Genomic DNA, 19,852 nt, shown 5'->3' with positions numbered 1-19,852 from the left:
ATCCGTGCTAAGGTTTAAGTCGCTTGCTCTAGTGGATCTGGTAGATTTGGATTTTTTGAGGTGGAGCATGTCCATTAATTCCGGGTTGGACATGGCCTTGTATGTCAGGCACAGGTCACCTCTGAGCAGGCGGTATGCGACTGAATAGAGCTGGAGTTTCTTCAGTCTGGCAGCATATGACAGATTTTGGAGTCCCTTTATCCTTTTGGTGAGGAACTTTTGGGGTCTCTTCAATTGCTGCAGGTGTCGGGTGAGATACATCCCGAATGGGGCATTGTACTCGATCATTGGTCTGATAAGTGAAGAGTACAGGGGAACAATGACCTCACTTGATCTGGATGTGAATCCCTTCATGATCAGGTGGGCAATGTAGAAGGTCTTTCTAACCACTTTAGCAATGTGAGTGTCAAAAGAAAGGCCACTGTCAACCTGGGTCCCCAGGTCCCTGATAACCTCTTCTGTGCTTAATGGATTGCCACCTATATGGTAGCTTGGGGTTACCTTGTTTTTCCCGAAGGGTATGACTATACATTTTTTGGCATTTAACTTTAGGCCATGGCTCTGGCACCAGTTATCAGTTTCCGTGAGACCCCTCTGAAGGATATCTGTGTCCGATGTACTTTCGACTCTGGCGCCCAGTTTGCAGTCATCTGCAAACTTTGTCAGCCATAGTCCTCCTATGTTTGCATGTACTTCTGAGAAGTAGATGCCGAACAACAGGGGACCAAGGACTGAGCCCTGTGGGACCCCACTTGTGACCGGCTTGGAGTCTGACATGGCGCCAGCAACTCTAACCCTGTGGGTTCTGTCCTTTAGCCAGTTTGCAACCCATCTTGTGACATATGGGTTTACATTTAAGCTGGTAAGTTTCTCTATAATACCCGAGTGGGGTATTGTGTCGAAAGCTTTTGCATGGTCAAGGTAGGCTGTATGGACTGCCTTTTCCTCATCAATGGCCTTGGTGACTGTTTCGAAGAAGTCGACCAAGTTCAAAATGCATGATCTGCCCTTGACAAAGCCAAACTGGGTCGGGTCCAATGTCTGCAAGTCCCCTATGTCTTTGTTTATGAGTTCCATTATGATCCTCTCCATAGCTTTGCAGACCAGGCTTGTTAAGCTTATGGGGCGTTAATTTCCAGGGTCCGTAGAGGTACTGCCTTTGTGGAGTGGGACCACAGTTGCCGTACGCCACTCCTTGGGCACGTATCCTGTGGTAAGGCTAAGATTAAACAACTGCCTTATATGCGGGTTTAGTTCTTGTCTCATTAAATTGTAATTCAGAATTCAGTTTTCTGGTATAAAACTTCAAGGCTAAAACATTGTCAACTAAATTACTTTTTCCTTCAGGGATAAACTTTATACCTTTGGACAATAAACAAAAATACTCATCTGTAACCTCTCTATCAGTGCATTTGTAAACAGTAAATCCATTTTTATTACTTACAATACTCATATTCAATTCTTGTACCTGTTCACCTGGTAGTGGTTCCTCTTCTGTGTTTGTGGATAATAATTTGAACTGTAATTCCCCTTCTCTGCATACCTCTGAGCTAATCTCTCCGAGCGTCTGACCATTGGAAAATCCTGTGCCTCACCACATATATACTCAATGTGAGCACTGTTTTCATTATTACTCCTCAGTGCTTCACTATAACTTGATGGTCCTGTTACTTCCACTACATTTACTTTCCTGTTTATAAAATTAGTAGTGTGTGGAACAGGATAAACCTGTTTGTTATGATATTGCTTCAAATCACGTTCCAATTTACGTTTTTTCTTTTGAAAAATATTATTGCACCTCTTCTCTACGTTATCCAAAACTTTATAATATAACTCATGGTACTGTGGAAACAACAGATCTTCCCTAATTTTCTTGTCTAACCCTTCTACTTCCTGAGTCAAAACAGAGTTTTGTTTTTCATAATAAAAAACTGTTTTCTTCAATAAATTCATCCCAATGCCATCAAAAAAATCAATAAAATCTTCAGTGACGTCACTATCATAAAATATACCAAATGGAAATTTATGTAATCTAAGCCCCCGAGGGACCACTTTAAAAGTTATACATTCATTAAGATAGGCAATGTCCATTTGTGTAGTTTTTAATTCAAAAAGTCTCTTTTCCAAATAAAATATTAAGTCCTTTAAAGAACCAAAATTGTTGTCTTCCTCATGTACGGATACCCTCGATGCATTCTCATTATTATTAAAATTGTTGAAACTGAACTGTCTGGAAATTAAGTTGTTGAGTTTAGAACTGCCTTCTAGATTCACAGTCACATTACCGCTCTGACAAGATGCTGCTGACTGATTACAGGCAACGCTAGCTCCATGCTGAACAGAGGCATTAAAAGTTACTGTACCTTTTTTTGGAATCACATCACCTCGTGAACCAGTTCGCTGTATTTCCTTGCCCTGGATACCAATGGTGGAGGCTGAACAAGCTCCTGGGTGAAAACGCTGTTCACTCAACGCTATCCCACCATCTTGCTGTGATTCAGCTCTCGCTGTCACTTGCCCCCCAGGGCCAATTGGGCTTGAAGCTCGCATCCCTTCCTAGTTAGCCTCATGAATATTCATGCTAGGCTGATTAACCACTCCGTTACATCCAATGGCTCCCAAAATACTGGGTTCTTTTTGAGAAAGCAGTTCAATCAATTTAGTTAAATCTCCTTTCAACTGGCCGACTTGTGTTCTGTTCCACACACTACTAATTTTATAAATAGGAAAGTAAATGTAGTGGAAGTAACAGGACCATCAAGTTATAGTGAAGCATTGAGGAGTAATAATGAAAACAGTGCTCACATCGAGTATATATCTGGTGAGGCACAAGGTTTTCCAATGGTCAGACGCTCAGAGAGATTAGCTCAGAGGTATGCAGAGAAGGGGAATTACAGTTCAAATTATTATCCACAAACACAGAAGAGGAACCACTACCAGGGGAACAGGTACAAGAATTAAATATGAGTATTGTAAATAATAAAAAATGGATTTACTGTTTACAACTACACTGATAGAGAGGTTACACATGAGTTGTTGTGTCTTTCAGCTTTTCCCGGTTAGGGGTCATCACAGCGGAACTCCGGTCCGCTAATGATTGGCAGTAGATTTTTATGTACCGAGTTGCTGGCTCTGACGCACAGCCTTCAACGAAGGTACGCCCATTCACGCATGTCTCCACACAGAAGACGCTCTAGCTGAGCATCGAACAGGACAATGTCTTACTGTGAGGCGGCAACGCTACCACATGAGTATTTTTGTTTATTGTCCAAAGGTATAAAGTTTATCCCTGAAGGAAAAAGTAATTTAGTTGACAATGTTTTAGCCTTGAAGTTTTATACAAGAAAACTGAATTTTGAATTGCAATATAATGAGACAAGCAAGGAAAAAACTGGTGTTAACTTGGATAGTACACGTGGGTGGAAAATAGAAATATATACAACCCACCTCTACACCCATTGATAGATACCTTTGAAAAACTGGTGTTGGAGGATATTATTAGGATATATGTTTTTGATAAAAAGATTCCTTGAAACTTAACCAAAGATGAATACAGTTTATTAATGGACTTGAGATGAGATAAAACAATACGTATAATGACCCCAGATAAAGGGGGAGGGGTGGTTTTATACAAAAATTAAGATTACATAAATGAGATGCAACAACTTTTATTTGATGGAACAACATATGTGGTGGTTTCTAAAAACCAAATTTCTGTTTCATATTCCAGAATAGATTCCTATTTGGCAGAATATTTGGTGAATAGTAGAATTGATGGTGAAATATATGATTTTTTGTATAGAAAATATTACACCATTCCGGTATTCTTTGGAATACCAAAATTACAGAGAAGCATTAATAAACCTCCCTTTAGGTCCATTGTGGCTGCAAGAGGGTCAAAGACCCATCCTTTGGCAGCATTTATTGATCAAAGTGTTTGCATGTTGTAGAAAAGACACCTCATTTAGTCAAGGATTCATGGGACTTTTTGGGTTTACTCAAACGAGAACTGTGGTCTAGTGAATTGATTTTTTTTAACCAGAGACATTAAGGACCTTTTTGCAGCCATTCTAAAAGCTGAGGGGTTGGAATTCTTTGAAGAAACTTTATTTCAGTATTTTAATCTATCCCATGACAAGATGACTTTAATTTGTGAACTCATGAGCTTGGTCTTGGAGAATAACTATATTTGGTTTGAAGGGGAATACTATCAACAAATTCAAGGGTGTTGCCATGGGGGCAGCTTGTGCACTGGTTTATGCTAATCTAGTTCTTTTAGGTTGGGGAAGTAAATTTGTCATAGGCTGCCCCCACTGGAGTAAAATAAAACTATATTCTCGTTTCCTGGATGGTATTTTTATTTTGTGGCTAGGAACAGTCACAGAGATAGAAGAATTTATTGCTTACTTAAACAATTCCACCCATTTTTTACAATTTACTTATAATTTTAATAAAGACAGTATAAACTATCTAGATACCCTTATCATGCATGACACAAATGGTTTTAGATCTAGAGTATTCAGGAAGGATACCTTTTGTAATGCTTATTTGCATTTCAACAGTAACCATCCCTTGAAACAAAAAAGAGCATCATCAAGGGACAGGCAATAAGAGCAGCTCGGATGACATCACATTTTGAAGACGTCCGTGCTGAATTGGATATAATTGCTGACATGTTTTATGAAAGAGGATACCCTAGCTTTATATAGATGAAATTATTGGGGAAGTGCATGGTAAGTGGGGCACCTACTATAAGCCACTTTTGGGCATTGGACTGAACAAAGAATCTAACTCTGTATTAAACAAAAGTTACAATAAAGCTTGTGTGTTACAGTATAATCATCTTACTGGTAGTATTCAAAAAGCCCTTATACAAAATTGGAATATGTTTAGAACCAACAGTGAGGTGTTAGAGAAGTTAGGAAAGAAGCCAAATTTTATAACTAAAACAGCACCAAATTTTAAAAGATTATTGGAACAAAAACTGGATAGAGATGTTACTTCTATTCAGGGTACCAGGGCTTGTGGAAACTGTAGTCAATGCCCATAAATTATGAAAGAAATGTCCTTGAGATTAAAACATTGTTTACAAAGTATGGTGTTTTTGAAGCAAGGGAATTGCAGCACCAGTAGGGTTGTATACCCAGCAGTGTGTGAATCATGCACACACTTCTATGTGGGAAAGACGGAGCGTTCCTTGAAAGTGAGAATTTATGAGCATGCAAACAATATAAAAAATAAAAAGTTAAGTAATGCCCTTTATAAACATTCTCTTACTTGTTCCTCATTCACCAAATTTTAATTTGGTATTTTAGATAAAATTAGTATGAACCCTAGAGGGGAGATTGGAAAAATCTGTTAAAAAAGAAAGCGACAGAATGTCAGTTGAAATTGACAGCATGTTAATTGAGAAGGCTAATAAGACCTCAAAGTTTTGCCAGAGATGGCCTGCATCTGTCATGCCTGGGTTTCCAGATACTGGCTAAGGCTCTTGCCACCCCTATAGTGCCTTTTTAGGCGATGTTCCAAACACCAAACTACTACTGCATCAGCTATAAATAAATGCAATTTGAGGGTCATGCTGCTCAGTGCTAGACATCTAAATCTCAAGATGCACTTGCTAGAAGCACTCCTCAAAATGGTGAACCTCGACATTTGTGCTGTAACAGAGACCTGGTTTAAAGCAGCAGAAAGCACCCCTGCACTACCAGCCTATAAGTCATTCCACAACTTTCAGCCCCAGAACATGGACCAAAGCTTCAAAGGCAGTGGTGTCTTCATATTCATAAAGGATATGGACACCTCCAGACTAGTAGCCCAGCATAACACATCTGACATACTTTAGGTACAACTAACATTGGGTAAGACGGCGATTCAGGTCATAGCCCGCTATAGGTCCCCAACTGTGTCCCAAGACTCTCACTCCATGTTCCTAAACACCCTGTAAACTATTAGGGTCCAGCCCAACACTCTCGTAGTACGTGACTTCAACTACCCCTCCATCAACTGGGAAAACTACTCATGCACCAATGCACTGGCCCAATGCTTCCTGGAATTCATCAATTCCAATGCCCTGGACCAACTCATTCTTACCCCCATTGGAGGAAGCAGCATCCTTGACCTGATTGATCCTACCATGTGCAACTGTTGCTCTACACCATTAGTCAATTTCTCCCTGATTAGATCAGACCACAAACTAATCACCATGGAAATCCACATTTCACCCACACCTCCTGCAAAGGTAACCACCATGAAAAAACCTCCAAAGCAGATTTTTGGCTCCTAAAAACAGAGGTGGCTAACTTCACCACACCCATGTCAATGGAAAATAGATGCATGACTGCTGAATCATACAATGATGCAGTGTACGAACATGTACGTAATTGCATGGAACTAGCCATACCCAACAGAACCAAGATGATCTCCTCCAAAAAAAGGAAGCCAATCTGGTGGTCCCCTGCCATTAATAAACTCTACAACAGAATGAAGAAACTGTTGCAGAAAAAGGTGAAGTCCCAAGACTGGAACCCCCCCCCCCCTTATTAGCCTAAACAAAAAGTTGAGATCCCTCATCAAAACCTCTAAATCCAGCTATGAAGGCAGAATTGCAGCAGACACTAAAAACAACCACAAAGCCTTCTATAGTTATATCAAGAATCTCCACAACAATACACAGATTTGCTGTGAGTTACTGCACAATGGTAACTCCTATACTGAACCAACATGTATTGCCAACATACTGGCTGACAGATTCAGTGCTAACTTTACTCCCCCCCAACGGACCAATCCCAATACCGGAGGAATGCCAGGCACCCAGCATTACTGCAGCACAGCTTAAAGCTGCATTGTCTAAGGCCAAGAATACATTTTCCATGGGACCCAACAATATCCCTAGATGTGTTCTACATGAACTACAAAGTGAACTGGCAACACATCTGTGTGCCCTGTTCAATCACAGCCTCACCTCAGGCTTTGTCCCTACCAAATAGCACACTGCTACAGTCATCCCTCTGCATAAAGGGGGAGCGACTACAGACCCTGGGAATTATTACTCCATTAGCCTGACTAGTCTGATATGTAAGGCTATGGAGTGCATCATCATGGACCTAATTAGCAAGGATATAGGGAATCTCCAAACTCTAGATCCCACACAATTTGGTTTTGTGAAAGGTAGATCATGCCTGCTCAACCTGGTTGACTTCTTTGAGTCAGTCACCAGAGCTGTGGAGGAGGGCAAGGCCATTCATACAGCCAACCTCGATCTGGCCAAGGCATTTGATACCATTCCCCACTCAGGAATTATTGATAAACTCACCAAACTAGGCATCGACCCCTATATCACTAGGTGGTTTGCAAACTGGCTCACAGATAGAACCTACAGTGTGAAAGTAGTGGACTCCAAGTCAGACTGCCGACCAGTCACGAGTGAAGTACCACAGGGATTGGTCCTGAGTCCTCTCCTGTTTGGCATCTACTTCTCAGAAGTCCAGGCTAACATGGAGGGACTCTAGCTGACCATGTTTGCAGATGACTGCAAACTGGGAGCCATTATTAACTCCCCAAGTGATATCGACATCCTACAGAAAGGTCTCAGTGACTGGTATCAAATCCATGGCCTTAAGCTTAATGCTAAAAAATGCGTCATCATCTCCTTTGGGAAAAACTCAGTTCCCACTAATTACCACATCAATGGGAGCCCACTGAACACTGAAGGCATTATATGAGATCTGGGGACACAGGTTGACAGCAGCCTCTCCTTCGGCCAACACATTGCCACTGTGGTCAGGAAGTCCTTCTATGTGGCATGTATCATTACCAAGGATTTTGCATCCAAAAAGAAAGAGGTCATCCTCTATCTGTACTCTTCCCTCATTAGGCTAACCATTGAGTATAATGCCTATTTGGCATGTGCCTCTCTAGTTACATGCAACAACTGGAAAGGCCATAAAAGTACCTCATGAAATGGAATACTAGGCCTTAAACACATGTCCTACATGGACAGACTCAAAAAACTCCAGCTATTCTCTGTCTCATATTGTCTACTAAGAGGCGATCACTGCTTGACTTACAAAGCCATGTCTGACCCAGCTCTGTTAGAAATGCTACATCTAAAGAAATCCTAATCTCTCCACACCACACACTCAAACTCATTACCACAATCAACAGAACATGCTGGAGGGACAAGTTCATAACTCAGAGACTGCCCATGCTCTGGAATAGACTTCCCATACATGTCAAGCAGAGCACCTCATTGGCCCTCTTCAAGAGAAATCTTGATGAGTGGATTGGAAGTAGAAAGTTCACCCCGGGGATCACTCCAGTGGCTGTTCTTGATAGAGGCACTGGGAAATAACATCGGGCAGTACGATGCCAGGGCACTTGTATGGGCTAGGCTTGTAAAGGCTCCAGGGGCATTAACCTAGAACATACCTATGTACCTATGAACCTATGAACAATTAGCAATGAATGTTGAAAGGCACACCCACAAATTCATTATTTACATATGCTAACTGTGAGATAACTGCCTTGGGGAAGAGGGAATAGTCTGAAATACAGCAACTTCAGAGTTACTAAATATTTCATCAGAATTGTACTTAAATCCTCGCAGATCTAAGGATCACAGTTATGGTCCCCGAACATACAGCAGAAGCTCTTTGAAGTTATGTATGACTAACTGCATTCATATTCACACACACGCACACACACACACACACACACACACACACACACACACACACACACACACACACACACACGCACGCATGCACGCACACACACGCACGCACGCACGCACACACACACACACACACACACACACACCAAAATATAGAAGTTCATGGCTATCTGTCTTGCACTTGGTATTAGGTCTTCAGGTAATCAAGAGCTTCATATTTCATGCATTTGATTTTTCTACGTGCTATCTCTTGAACTGGCTATGTTAGGGACCCTGATCTTAAAACATTTTGTAGTAGCTATAATTTTCTAACTGCTCACCTGCCTACACATGCTGGTCAGTACAAAAACTTTTGTTTCATTTTTATTTTATATTCTGATAATCACTTACTTTTTCTTGTCTTCTGATGTCAGCTTTTATGAAGTCTAGCCGGAAACTTTAGTTACTTACTTAGAAATAACATTGGTGGCATTGTAAGTGATGGGGTGTAGTGTATTTCAGTACACACAAAAAAGAAAATTATATATCTTATGCTATAATGGCTTATGAATGGGTTCCATAGTATTAGCAGCTTCCTTAAATATGTGTGCAGATCTCTCTGTTAAGACATTTGTGGCCATCTGGTCGAGAGCAGGTGTGGAATGTTTAATGCCAATTATCTTTGTGAATATTCTGAACTCTACAAACATGGAATTTAGTCCATTGTCATTGCAGATCTGTTCTGGCAAGTTGCCCCTTACACATTTTATTTATAACACTGCAACAGGCTTCTAATATTATACATTCTAGACAATGCTGGATCATTTACTTATTAGCAAACAATGTACCAGAATCAATATCATTATCCCTATCAGCTACATTTGTACCAGAATCAGTATCATCTGTATCTGTTACCTCTGTATCATAATCAGTATCACTGTCTGTATCAGTTACCTTTGTACCAGAATCTGTATTATCTGTATTATCTACCTCTGTATCAGAATCAGTATCACTGTATCAGCTATGTCTGTATCAGAATCTGTATCAGTATCTGTATTAGCTACCTCCATACCAGAATCAGTATAATTTATGTGTATCATTTACGTCTGTATAAGAATCAGTTTCACTATCTGTATTACTTTTATTAGCTAACTCTGTACCAGAATCAGTATCATTTATGTGTATCCCTTACCTCTGCACCAGAGTCAGTTTTACTATCTGTATTACCTACCTCCGTACCAGAATCAGTATCATTGTATCAGCTAACTTTGTATCAGAATCTGCATCAGTATCTGTATTAGCTACCTCCATACCAGAATCATTATAATTTATCTGTATCAGTTACCTCTGTACCAGAATCAAACTATCTGTACTATCTGTATTACCTACCTCTGTATCAGAATCAGTATCACTGTCTCAGCTACTTCTGTATCAGAATGTGCATCAGTATCTGTATTAGCTACCTGCATACCAGAATCAGTATCATTTATCTCTATTAGTTACCTCTGTACCAGAATCAGTATCACTATCTGTATTACCTGCATTAGCTACCTGCATACCAGAATCAGTATCATTTATCTGAACCAGAATCAGTATAACTATGTGTATTATCTGTATTACCTACCTCTGTATCAGAATCAGTATCACTATCTGTATTACCTGTATTAGCTACCTGCATACCAGACTCAGTATCATGTATCTGTATAAGTTACCTCTGTACCAGAATCAGTATCATGTATCTGTATCAGTTACCTCTGTACCAGAATCAGTATCATGTATCAGCTACCTCCGTACCAGAATCAGTATCACTATCTGTATCAGCTACCTGTGTATCAGAATCTGCATCAGTATCTGTATTAGCTACCTCCATACCAGAATCAGTATCATGTATCTGTATCAGTTACCTCTGTACCAGAATCAGTATCACTATCTGTATCAGCTACCTCCGTACCAGAATCAGTATCACTATCTGTATCAGCTACCTGTGTATCAGAATTTGCATCAGTATCTGTATTAGCTACCTGCATACCAGAATCAGTATCATGTATCTGTATTAGTTACCTCTGTACCAGAATCAGTATCACTATCTGTATTACCTTTATTAGCTACCTGCATACCAGAATCAGTATCATTTATCTCTATTAGTTACCTCTGTACCAGAATCAGTATCACTATCTGTATTACCTGTATTAGCTACCTGCATACCAGAATCAGTATCATTTATCTGAACCAGAATCAGTATAACTATGTGTATTATCTGTATTACCTACCTCTGTATCAGAATCAGTATCACTATCTGTATTACCTGTATTAGCTACCTGCATACCAGAATCAGTATCATTTATCTCTATTAGTTACCTCTGTATCAGAATCAGTATCACTATCTGTATTACCTGTATTAGCTACCTGCATACCAGAATCAGTATAACTATGTGTATCACCTGTATCATTTACCTGTATCATTATCTACATCAGCTGTCTTATGTACATGTAAGACTTGTCACTTGTTTTTCTGTGCCTACGCTTGCTACTGACACCCTTTCTGTCAGCCTTTCATACACACATGCATTCTACCCATCCTTTCTTAAGATAATTTCTTTTTTTTTTCTTAAAATCAGCAGTTACTTGGCTTGTGGGATATCTTGCAAGAACAAAATATTCTTGTCTTTTAGTATGAGTAACAGACACCTTATTAGCTGTGCACTAAATATTTTTGTTGAAATTCATAGTCATCCATGGCAGTTGCTTACATAGATATTATAGTGTTTACAGTGTGGCCTCATATCACATTGTTTTCTTACAAACATTCCTTTTTTCGTTTTTTCACATATTAAAAAAAAAGTTCATTCATTCATTCTTTCTCCAATACACGCACATCACACAGCTGTGCTCTTTAATACAACATACCATCCACCTGTAAACTAATAATAATTTCTAAGCTATTCAGCTGTAATTTTGCAAGATAGTAAAATATTTCCTAGTTCCTAAGCTGATTTTTTTTTCAATAGAATATGAATTGTTCAGAACTTGCTTTTGGTTTTGGGTCAACGTGCTATTTAGACACTCCAGAGCACTCTTAAATGGTTCTGAAGGTGGATTATCTGGAGCTCTTACACGTTTCAGTAGCCTATACATTTTGTTTCCCATCGCACAAAGCAGGACTATGTCATTCACAAGTTCCTGAAGTGTTTTTTCATGTGATTTATTTTTTGATCCATGCCTCCCATCCATCAAGTTGCTGTCACTGCCGATTTGTTCTTTTCACCAGATGACCGAAATTCTATGACACATTAGTCATGTAGACAACCATGAACAGACTTAACTTGTGCATAGGTAGATACTAGGCTAGCAGTTTGCAAACTGTTACAAGCCTAGCCATCAACAAGTGGTCAGAATCAAAGCCTGTACCTTTGCCTGTGAGTTAAACACCCTAATCTTTAGCCAGACCCTCCTGCAAATTTTTGATCTGGCATTAAACCCACTCCCAGTGACTGACATAGGGATGCACTTCTCTGCAGAGACACACACACACACACACACACACACACACACACACACACACACACACATCGTGAGAGTTGTACTCACAGGTTTTGGATCACCAAGCTCAGGTTCATAGGTTCATAGGTTCATAGGTTAGTACTAGAGTAATTGCCCTTATAGGCCATTTTAAGCCTAGCCAATTACCCCCTGTGAGAATCAAACCCTGTACCTTGTGTCTGTAAGGCAAACACCTTAACCATTATGCCAACCCCCCACCTGATTTATGGCCACTGGGAGCACGCAAGCCTACGCTTATGTAGCAGCAAATAGTTAACCATGGCCAACAACCCTATCCATCCAAGGAGAGCAAGCTGGTATAAATTGGTCATTCCCAACCTCCCTTACCCACATGTTCTACTACCTGAGACACTTGGCGAACTCACGTAGTCTTGATCACAATCAAGGCTTTATATATAATATATAATAATAAATTCCTTTATGCTGCAGAATGTGACCTAACTCCTCATACTATGCGAAAATCATTGTATAATGTTTATGTCATCAAGTTCAGTAAGCTTTTTATATATAAAGCCAATCGGTATCCTGTTTTTTATATGACTACTGCTTCATGTAATTATTCTGCATGCCATAGTCGCCATATATAATTTTTGACTCAGAAATCACACTGCATAATGAGGTTTCATGTAAAATAAATCATTGATTTCTTTATCATGCAAAATTGCTGAAATTGCTTTTAGATAAATTGCCTTTAGCTTCAAAGTCACTTTGTATAAATCATTTGTGTCTACCATTAATAGTAGTATATTTCTGGAATGTAAAAATGTATGTTTCTTTTAAGTAACTGCTAGTCTATAAAGTATCTCATTCTTTATGTAACTAATAAAAACATTTTATACTTCTGTGATAGAATGGCATAATGTCCAGGATTAGTTTTTCTGTTTGTGTCCACTGAATGGCAGGGTATGTGTTGGCTCATTACTGACCAGTTAAAACAATACTGAAGAAAAAATGGATGAATTTTTCTGCAATATGAAAAAGTCACTCACATATAAATATTTATAAATTCTTGCCTTGTATAACTAGAAAATGGCATCCTGTAATGCAGAAGAGTACTTTGTATGATTTTATGTAAATCTGGTTTACATAAATCGTATAATCAGTAAACAGTCTAAACACTTTGTATTGCTTTGCATAAATCATTCACGTGCACACTGACACTACTCAGATTACCCTGCATATATTTTGATTAAATACTCATTTTGCAAAAAGCAGTAATATAATTTCTTAATCTTAATAATTTATATACAAAATAACTACACATAACTTATTTATTAACATAATCACAGATTGGCTTTTTGATTGAACAAAAAGCATATCTTTAATATCTTAATTTGTCATCTGTGTCGTATTAACACAACCACTTTCTGTATTCAGGCCAACACAAGGTTTTCATTCTGGTTGCTGTGTTATATTTTTGTTTTTCTCTCTGCTTCTATGTTCAAATTTACTGCATGTTCACAGGTGCTTACTAGGTTGTTGATCAGTGAGAATCTTAAGAAGCCTAACCTTACATTCCCATTGTAGTTTTTAGCCCTCATATTTAGTTTATAAATAAACCCCCTTACCCTTTGCACGTTCCAACCCCCTTTTTTTGATGCTTAAAGAATTGCTTTCACAAAAGCATAAATGGAAGACCTACATTGTTTTAGATGTATGATAATATGTCACATTTAATCCAAGGAGACAATCAACTAACAGACTGTTCATAATCAATTTTAAACATTTTTTAAACTATTTTATATATATAAAAAAAGCCATCATGTGGAACATAGTTAAACATTTATAATATTTTTTAAAAATATTTATTGTGTATCAATAAGGCTCTGTGAATCCCAAAACGTTTGGAATAACAATATGGTATATTTACGCATGGGTTATTCCCACATAGTCAGTTACTGACATTTGCAACTAACTACATTTGTTATCTCCAACAATCTTAAACACTCTTTTGTACTGGTTGGTTATACTACATTATGCTACTTTCAACGAGTATTATAATGATTACAACAGAATTTGCACATATTGCACTAAAACAGAAGAAATTGCACATTACTCAATGATTTTTAAAAAAACAAAGTGGTTTTACCTTAAGAAAGTATTTGCATAATTAATGAAGTTAATTGAATTAAGTAAATGTATATAAATGGCAATTCATGCAGTGGTGATTGTACTTGACAAAGCTCGGTAGGAACCGAGTGAAAGCGCTTGTGTTAAAACGTTGTGTTTTACGTGTCTTGGTGGAATAAAAGTTCGTATTTTGTAGCAGCATTTGAATTATTGCCTCCGCTCTGCCATTGTGGAATTTACTGTTTAGTTTATAAATATCTTAGAAATGGTAAAACAAGGGACATTTACATGTTGGTCCTATCCATGAAGGACTGGGATGCTAAACCAGGGGTTAATTTGTAATTACCCATCCATTCACGCAAATTACTTATTATTCCAGTAAGAGTAGACAGTTCCAATGAAGACGAATCCTCTGTGATGCATATCTATTATTGCAACATTGTCTACTTATGTTGCAAAAGAGATTGAAATCTCTTGAGAAGGTGTTTAGGCCATCATTGCACTTGCAAGTATATAACAGGTCTGATAGGATAGAGTCCCTTGAGGCTTTATATGTGAGACAGAGTTTAACTCTCAGTAGCATGTATGTTACTGAGAAAATGAAAAGGCTTTAAGATAATCCACATAGTTTTATGCCTTAAGTGCCTGATTTTCTTAACGAGGAAACACTGTGGTCATTTCAGTTGTGAAAAGTGTTTGGACAAGTATATACTAAAAGGGGCGTTATACTCAACAACGGGCCTAATGAGTGCTGAGTACAAGGAATGATTACATTCCTTGAGCTAGATGCCATACCTTTAGTTATCAGCTGTGTAGTGAAAAAGGACTTCCTTATAATAAATGATGCCTCATGATCAAAGGACAATTCATTGTTGACATAGGCTTCCAGATCCCTGAAAGTGGGATAAGTTTGCAGGGGTGTTCTGTTAGTGTGATAGTTACAAGGGAGTGATGTTTACCAAAGGACATGATTATACATTTCTTGGCATGTAGTTTTCGCCAATAAGTTTGACAAAAGATATTTGTTTGGGAGATGCCTTCTTGGAGGATCATGGTGTACTTTGGAGAGTTTATGATGGTATGAAGTTTGCAGTTATCTGCAAACTTGATTAACCACAAACCCTTGACATTAGCATTGCCTTCTGAGAGGTAAATGCTAAAGAGGAGTTGCCCGAGGACTGAACCCTGGGGAACACCACCAGAGACAGGTCTTCTGGAGGAGGTATAGCCACCCAATCTTATTTTCTGGATTCCATTTTAGGAGACACTTTGCTATATAATGAGTTACACAGGGGTTTACATTTATCCCTGAGAGTTTATCTTTGATACCCGAGTGTGGGATGGTGTTAAATGTCTTTCTGAGGTCTAGAGATGTACTGTGTACTTATTTGCCCTCATGCATTGCTACAGTAACTTTTTTGCAGAAGTCAACTATGTTAAGCAGGTAGGATCTGTCACTGATAAATCCTAAGTGGCTTGGGTTAAGAGACTGTACGTTAACTGTATTATTATTTATTCATTTGATAATGATCCCTTTCATAGCCTTACAGATAAGGCTGGTTAGGCTTATTAGCCTATAATTACCTGGGTCCATTGAAGCCGCAGTCGGGGTATCAGAATAAAAGGTACTTTTAAATTATGCTAGGTTATCACTCCATTTTAATAAATTAAACTTTGTGTAATCTCTAAGTACCTATTTCTTGAAATTTGCTTCCAGCTTCAGTCTTAGCATGAATGTGACTGATCTGTGGTCTGATTTGACAAGGGTGGAAGTTAAAATTTGTGGGAAGGAAAGCTGTTACATATTTTTAAGAACCAAACTGAAGATTTAGTCACCCTTGTTTTGGAGTGCAGGCTAACTGGACCAGAAAGTTTGTTTTGATGAATTCCAGAAACTTTTGAGTATCTTTGAGGATATATAAGTCTCCATGTTTTTGGAGGTTAATAGGTTCAGGGGTTCATAGGTGTTTACTAGCCTAATGACCCGAAAGACCTTTTTGAGTATAAACAGGCATCATAAATCTCTGACAAGTTCTGTTACGTGAAAGCAGGGGCTTGGGAGGTGAAACATTTACAAGCAGGGGCCTGGACGATAAACCATTTACAGGCTACCTTTGTCCATTACAGACGGAAATGCCAAACCAGGGATGAATTTCCTACTCCCCATTCAATTGTCCAAGTTATAATTGAATTGGGTAGGGAGGAACTCTGCTTCACATGGATGGGTCTCTGGGATACATGCACATCTTTCCTGCAGGTCCTAGTTATATCACAGGCAAGGCTTAAGTCTTTAGAATGGGTGATTATGGTGATGTTTGTTTTGTGGATATGCAGGAGGTCCATCAGAGTGAGGTCTGACAGTGCCCTGTATGTCAGGAATAGATCTCCCCTCAAAAGCCTGTAGGAGAAAGAATACAGGGATAGAGCCTTCAGCTCATCTGCATAGGACATGTTACTTACACCCTGTATTCTTTTAGTGAGGAACCTCTGTGGACATTCCAATTGTTGGATATGCCTGGTCAGGTACATACCAAAATGGAATTGTACTCAATGATGGGTCTGATGAATGCCAAATACACTGGAACAATGACTTTCTTGGACCTAGATGCTATACCTTACTTCATAATTAGCCCGACATAGAATTATTTCCTCACTACTGCAGACATGGGATGGTCAAAGGCTAAATTACTTTCTATGTGTGTGTCCCCAACTCCCTGACTACTGGGTTAACTCTTAGGGATGTGTTGTTAATATGATAGTTACCAGGGGTAGATAACTTCCTGAAGGATGCCATTATGCATTTCTTGGCATTTAAACAGTCATTGCTGTTAGTTTTGTTCTTCGTGTTTCAGTTTTCTCTCAGGTATTCCTGCAATTTGTAAATGCCTACACATTCATAATCTGGTTTTGACTGATAATGAGTTGTGATCTGAAAATGTTCCCTATTTTTTAAATATTTGCATTACCTATTTTGTGAAGAAGTTATTTTTGCTCTATTTGTTAACATGTTTTTTGCTAGTTAGATCAGGGCTACTTTTTTAAAATACTGTACATGTAATTGAATATATATGTGTGTTGTGATAATATATATATATATATATATATATATATATATATATATATATATATATATATATATATATATATATATATATATATATTTATACACATATATATGCACACGTATATGCTCATTTTGTATTTTATTTATTCTTTTATTTTTCTTTTGTTGACTGATTTAGTCCCACTAGGCTAGTGGAACTTCCACTACTGTTTTGGAACACCAGAGGATACCATAGGGTTGTCAGGAGTGCTTGAAAGAAATCCAAGATGGAGGCTAGCAGAATGAACAGCATGGAGGAGAGCAGAGTAAAAGTGTTTGGAAATGTGGAGAAGGGTGCTATGCTAAACAGAGGGAAATCATGATGGATAATATGGCAGATGATGTGGAGACACTGGAAGCTGATTCTGTCATTGCAGTAAATGCTGCAAATAAGCACTATTTACATGTTTGCATGATGGAGTCTGTGCAGAGAAGCATTGTAATAACAGAGGTGGAGGATGGTGGAATGGAGAATTGAAAAAATTTTGGAGCTGATGACAGTGAGGACTCAGGAGATAAGCCTGCTTTTCATGGGGTGAAGTGGCAGATCATAGGTTTACTGAGGATGAGGAACAGAAATAATAATAATAAAGTTACTGGCTGAAAAGGCTCATTAAGGAACTGTACAGCAGTACTTTGGGACAATTTAGTCATGCCATTAAGGATGTTCATCGTGCATACAGCTGCAGTCATAACAGATGGGTTTTCCTGCCATCAGGCGGGTCCTCGGTCGGCCGAATTCCAAAGTCTAGGTCCGGCGTCGGTTGTCGTCGCTTCCTCCCTGATGGCAGTGCGACAGGGGTATAAAAGAACCAGCCGACACCATTTTCTTCAGTCTTTCTTGCCGCGCGGTGCCCGAAGCAGAAGCAGTTCGCAAGTGCCGGTCGGCCAGCTCTTGAGATTACGAATATTTTGCAACCGCAGTCTTCTTGAAAGCTAAGTACCCCGTTGGGGAAACTTTTCTTGCCTCAGACCGATGTCAGACAAAGTTAATAATTGCATTTCATGTGGGAAGCAAATACCGCATAAGGATTTTCATTCCCTCTGCATTCCTTGCTTAGGCCCAGACCACGACATCTCGGCCTGTCATTTTTGTGCTACATTCAACAGACGCACCATTAAGCGTCGGGCGGAGTTCGCCCAACACTATTTTGGCAAAAAATTTAATTATGTCGTCGGATACTCCGACTCCAGTTTTGAATAAAAGACGCAAAGATAAGGACCGACATACGAGGTCCGCGGCCTCTACCGACACCATGCCAAAGCCGACTACAGGTGGTCCGGTTCTCAGTGAGGCGCCTACGCAGCCCCTGACTACCGACGACACTTCATTGGCGGTGTCTACTGTGCCCGAGGTCGCAGGCTCTTCGGCCCACACCCCGACTACAAATACCAAAGCCACTCTTGGTGGTGAAACTCAGTGTTTAGACAGGTCTGCCACCTCTCAAGGTGTCTTCAGGCCTTCCTCTTCTTTTTCCATCAAGGCTTTCACTAAGTCTAAAGCAGCCATGCATACTAAAAGACAAGCTCCACAGGGCCCTTCTCAAGGCCCCATGCCTAAAAAGCAGATGCTCAAAATGGCTGAGGATTTGATTACTCTTATCAGGGGTTCTCAACCCCCCCCCCGGACAAAAGGCCCAGAGTGGAGGAAGAATCCCCCTCCTCGGACCAGGCCTCCATTATTTCAGAACATTCTGATGACCAGGAACATTCATACTCCCCTTTTGAAGATTCTGATGCAGAGGAGTCCATTCCCTCTGTCTCCCCCCCTGAGGATTACTCTTTTGGGGAAACCTTGCATACCTTGAGGGAACACTTCCACTGGGAAGGCCAAGAGTACTCAGACTCCAAGAAAAGGCTTAGGGATTTTCTCTTGCTCCCTCAGCACAGGCCTCTGGCTATACCTCCTGTCTTAGACATCCTAGATGATGTGTATTCGGAGGCCTGCTTTAACCCAGACTCTTTACCTCCAGCCCCAGTCAAGCCTGACAGGTATTACTGGGTTCCTGACTCACACCAGTTCCTATACAAAAGCCATGCGGCTGACCCAGAAACTATCTCACAGGGCCCCAAGGGAATTAAGGCCTCCACTGCTAAAAATCCATTACCTTCAGAGAGGGATTCCAGAGCTTTAGAAAGGTGGGGGAAAAAGGTATACACCTCGGCCACCTTAACCATGAGGGCATTAAACTGCCAGTTCCATATGTTAAAGTACCAACAGTTTCTGTTATCACAGTTGAGAAGCAAAATGTCACAACCTGAACAACCAGACTTGAAGGAGTTGCAGGATTTGATACATAGTGCAGAACAAGTGGGTAAACATACTTTGCAATGTGGTTTTGATGCTTTAGAGGCCTCATGTAGAGCTGCTGTTACAGGATCAGTCATACGTAGACATGCCTGGCTCAAAGAGCAAACCTTACCAGATCATGTCAAAGCTAAATTACTAGATGGCCCTCTGCAAA

The sequence above is a fragment of the Protopterus annectens genome, chromosome 2.part1, assembly GCF_019279795.1.
Source record: "Protopterus annectens isolate FY-2018-M chromosome 2.part1, PAN1.0, whole genome shotgun sequence".
In the NCBI taxonomy this organism is placed as follows: Eukaryota; Metazoa; Chordata; order Ceratodontiformes; family Protopteridae; genus Protopterus; species Protopterus annectens.
Note: the sequence above shows the minus strand (reverse complement) of the source record.